Source organism: Schistocerca americana, unplaced genomic scaffold (assembly GCF_021461395.2).
Source record: "Schistocerca americana isolate TAMUIC-IGC-003095 unplaced genomic scaffold, iqSchAmer2.1 HiC_scaffold_98, whole genome shotgun sequence".
In the NCBI taxonomy this organism is placed as follows: Eukaryota; Metazoa; Arthropoda; class Insecta; order Orthoptera; family Acrididae; genus Schistocerca; species Schistocerca americana.
Window position 1 is genome coordinate 297501 of NW_025726763.1, and position 5000 is coordinate 302500.

At 53.2% G+C, this 5000-nt stretch overlaps 1 non-coding gene across 1 annotated transcript in view; it reads left to right on the top strand.

Moving 5' to 3' along the window:
* The first annotated feature begins 3347 nt into the window (after positions 1–3347).
* Positions 3348–5000, top strand: part of LOC124593311 — a 1910-nt gene continuing 257 nt past the window's right edge. Inside the window, exon 1 of the ribosomal RNA XR_006977958.1 lies at positions 3348–5000. This exon is cut by the window's right edge and continues 257 nt beyond it. This is a non-coding gene — a ribosomal RNA (small subunit ribosomal RNA).

Consider the following 5000-nt stretch of genomic DNA (forward strand, 5'->3'; position numbering starts at 1 on the left):
GCCGCAGTCATTTACTTACGATATTCACAATCAACAAACCGGCCCCCCCCCCCCCCAAAACACCTTTCCGTACAACAATGTGTACCTTAACCTAACCCATATTGTGCCTTAACCTAACCCGTATTGCGCCTTAACCTAACCCGTATTGCGCCTTAACCTAACCCGTATTGCGCCTTAACCTAACCCGTATTGCGCCTTAACCTAACCCGTATTGCGCCTTAACCTAACCCGTATTGCGCCTTAACCTAACCCGTATTGCGCCTTAACCTAACCCGTATTGCGCCTTAACCTAACCCGTATTGCGCCTTAACCTAACCCGTATTGCGCCTTAACCTAACCCGTATTGCGCCTTAACCTAACCCGTATTGCGCCTTAACCTAACCTATGTTGCGCCTTAACCTAACCTATGTTGCGCCTTAACCTAACCTATGTTGCGCCTTAACCTAACCTATGTTGCGCCTTAACCTAACCTATGTTGCGCCTTAACCTAACCTATGTTGCGCCTTAACCTAACCTATGTTGCGCCTTAACCTAACCTATGTTGCGCCTTAACCTAACCTATGTTGCGCCTTAACCTAACCTATGTTGCGCCTTAGCCTAACCTATGTTGCGCCTTAACCTAACCCATATTGTACCTTAACCTAACCCATGTTGCGCCTTAACCTAACCCATATTGTACCTTAACCTAACCCATATTGTACCTTAACCTAACCCATATTGTACCTTAACCTAACCCATATTGTACCTTAACCTAACCCATATTGTACCTTAACCTAACCCATATTGTACCTTAACCTAACCCATATTGTACCTTAACCTAACCCATATTGTACCTTAACCTAACCCATATTGTACCTTAACCTAACCTATGTTGCGCCTTAACCTAACCTATGTTGCGCCTTAACCTAACCTATGTTGCGCCTTAGCCTAACCTATGTTGCGCCTTAACCTAACCCATATTGTACCTTAACCTAACCCATGTTGCGCCTTAACCTAACCCATATTGTACCTTAACCTAACCCATATTGTACCTTAACCTAACCCATATTGTACCTTAACCTAACCCATATTGTACCTTAACCTAACCCATGTTGTACCTTAACCTAACCCATGTTGTACCTTAACCTAACCCATGTTGCGCCTTAACCTAACCCATGTTGCGCCTTAACCTAACCCATGTTGCGCCTTAACCTAACCTATGTTGCGCCTAAACCTAACCTATGTTGCGCCTAAACCCAACACACGTTGGGCCTAAACCCAACACACGTTGGGCCTAAACCCAACACACGTTGGGCCTTAACCCAACACACGTTGGGCCTTAACCCAACACACGTTGGGCCTTAACCCAACACACGTTGGGCCTTAACCCAACACACGTTGGGCCTTAACCCAACACACGTTGGGCCTTAACCCAACACACGTTGGGCCTTAACCCAACACACGTTGGGCCTTAACCCAACACACGTTGGGCCTTAACCCAACACACGTTGGGCCTTAACCCAACACACGTTGGGCCTTAACCCAACACACGTTGGGCCTTAACCCAACACACGTTGGGCCTTAACCCAACACACGTTGGGCCTTAACCCAACACACGTTGGGCCTTAACCCAACACACGTTGGGCCTTAACCCAACACACGTTGGGCCTTAACCTGCTCTGTAATTGTCATACGACGCGTTAAATTAGTGTAGTGTTGCCTAACTGCAACCCCCGCAATATAGTTTGCTACTCGCACTGCCCGGTCCCCAGAGTATCGCTTCATGTTAAACACCTTGCAGCTATACACTGTAATGCGGATGGCAGCAGGACGTACATGCTCAATGCCCTTCGCAGTTGTTCATTGGCATTCGCATGGCGAAGCACAGCCTACGTTGTGGTACGGCTTGTGTCAACTGTCCGCTGATGTTGTACGTCCAAATCACACACTGTACTGCACATTGGTCCTCATGTACTGAATGATACATCGTGGTACATGTGTGACCGTACCACGACTGCGCCAACAACGGCGAACCATACGGTCCAAATATTGTGCACTCAGCTACGTGTCGTCTCCCTATAAGAGCTGGATTGCAGTATGGTATGCCGTGGATGGCGATCAGCATGAGCCGTCTGTTGATGTAGTGGCGCGTGTTGTCAGACGTAGTCGTCTCTTCTCACACACCGTGATAGCATGGTGCACTGCGTTCCACATCTGCGACATGCGACAGAGGCCGGTTGACAGTCGTTCGCGCAATGGACATCGCATACGTACGGGGGCCACCTTCCACGTGTTCGCGAAGCGTGCACATGTTGTTGCGTGTATGTGGGCAGACATAGTGTGTCGTGACACCTGACACAGGCATGCAACAATCGTTGAATTTGCAAATGGCGATGGACGTCTACGTTTGCTGGTGACGTTACGCAAATGAACAACTGGTAAACCGTTGTGGTGCGGTTGTTCTCGCTAGAGGTGAATCAGTGATGGCGACGATCGGTTGAGCTACCAACCGGTTGTTTCAGCGATACCCACCATGCCCACGAACGTGAATGGCATGTGGGTGTGAAGCGATACGCGGCGGTGGCTGGGTGGGACCGTCCCCGGCCGGTGAGGGGGGGCCTCCCGGCGTGCTGGCCGCGCGGTGCGTGGGCGCACGCGCTACAGCCGGCTGGTGGGGGCGGCCAGTGGCAGGCGCGCCGGCCGACGGAGGCGGCAGGCGGCGCAGCTGCGCGCCGGCGCACCCTGCACGCGGCGCCGTGCGGCCAAAGTAGGTCCTCGCGGGCCCAGTGCGAAGCGCGGTGGACATCTGCAGTGTGCTGGTCCGATTGAGGACTGTGTGCGCTGAGGATGCGCCGCCGCCCGGCGCTCGGCGCCGCGACGCCGTCTGCTGCTCGGTCGCCTCTGCGGTTCTCGCAGGTGGATTGTATCGCAGCTGTGCGGACGTGTTGGCGCGTGCGCTGTGCTGGGAGTGTTCGCTTCGGCACCCAAGTGGGGCTTTTGTCCTTCTGTGGCGCTGGCGTTGGAGCTGCCGGCCACCGTAGGTGGCGCGTGTTGTCTCCCGCCGGCAATGCCACGACAGCACGCTCCCGGGCCTCTGTCGGCAGCGGCAAGCTCAGTTGGGAGCACGGGTGGTCGCACCTAAAGCGTCTACTCGCCAAACTCCGGGCGATTGCGCCTCTCTCGAACCCGACCAAGTACTTAGGACGGCGCTGCGCGCCGCCGGGACCTGAGAGGGTTTCGAGGTGTATTGTGCAGGGGAGCTCAGCCTCCTCCTGTTTGCAGAATAATTGAGCGGACGCTTGCGTGTTCGCGCGGGCCCCCGGGACACACTCCCGGGCGGCCGGCTGCTCAGCTCTAGTTGACGCAGCTCCCTGGTTGATCCTGCCAGTAGTCATATGCTTGTCTCAAAGATTAAGCCATGCATGTCTCAGTACAAGCCGCATTAAGGTGAAACCGCGAATGGCTCATTAAATCAGTTATGGTTCCTTAGATCGTACCCACGTTACTTGGATAACTGTGGTAATTCTAGAGCTAATACATGCAAACAGAGTCCCGACCAGAGATGGAAGGGACGCTTTTATTAGATCAAAACCAATCGGTCGGCTCGTCCGGTCCGTTTGCCTTGGTGACTCTGAATAACTTTGGGCTGATCGCACGGTCCTCGTACCGGCGACGCATCTTTCAAATGTCTGCCTTATCAACTGTCGATGGTAGGTTCTGCGCCTACCATGGTTGTAACGGGTAACGGGGAATCAGGGTTCGATTCCGGAGAGGGAGCCTGAGAAACGGCTACCACATCCAAGGAAGGCAGCAGGCGCGCAAATTACCCACTCCCGGCACGGGGAGGTAGTGACGAAAAATAACGATACGGGACTCATCCGAGGCCCCGTAATCGGAATGAGTACACTTTAAATCCTTTAACGAGTATCTATTGGAGGGCAAGTCTGGTGCCAGCAGCCGCGGTAATTCCAGCTCCAATAGCGTATATTAAAGTTGTTGCGGTTAAAAAGCTCGTAGTTGGATTTGTGTCCCACGCTGTTGGTTCACCGCCCGTCGGTGTTTAACTGGCATGTATCGTGGGACGTCCTGCCGGTGGGGCGAGCTGAAGGCGTGCGACGCGCCTCGTGCGTGCTCGTGCGTCCCGAGGCGGACCCCGTTGCAATCCTACCAGGGTGCTCTTGAGTGAGTGTCTCGGTGGGCCGGCACGTTTACTTTGAACAAATTAGAGTGCTTAAAGCAGGCAAGCCCGCCTGAATACTGTGTGCATGGAATAATGGAATAGGACCTCGGTTCTATTTTGTTGGTTTTCGGAACCCGAGGTAATGATTAATAGGGACAGGCGGGGGCATTCGTATTGCGACGTTAGAGGTGAAATTCTTGGATCGTCGCAAGACGAACAGAAGCGAAAGCATTTGCCAAGTATGTTTTCATTAATCAAGAACGAAAGTTAGAGGTTCGAAGGCGATCAGATACCGCCCTAGTTCTAACCATAAACGATGCCAGCCAGCGATCCGCCGCAGTTCCTCCGATGACTCGGCGGGCAGCCTCCGGGAAACCAAAGCTTTTGGGTTCCGGGGGAAGTATGGTTGCAAAGCTGAAACTTAAAGGAATTGACGGAAGGGCACCACCAGGAGTGGAGCCTGCGGCTTAATTTGACTCAACACGGGAAACCTCACCAGGCCCGGACACCGGAAGGATTGACAGATTGATAGCTCTTTCTTGATTCGGTGGGTGGTGGTGCATGGCCGTTCTTAGTTGGTGGAGCGATTTGTCTGGTTAATTCCGATAACGAACGAGACTCTAGCCTGCTAACTAGTCGCGTGACATCCTTCGTGCTGTCAGCGATTACTTTTCTTCTTAGAGGGACAGGCGGCTTCTAGCCGCACGAGATTGAGCAATAACAGGTCTGTGATGCCCTTAGATGTTCTGGGCCGCACGCGCGCTACACTGAAGGAATCAGCGTGTCTTCCTAGGCCGAAAGGTCGGGGTAACCCGCTGAACCTCCTTCGTGCTAGGGATTG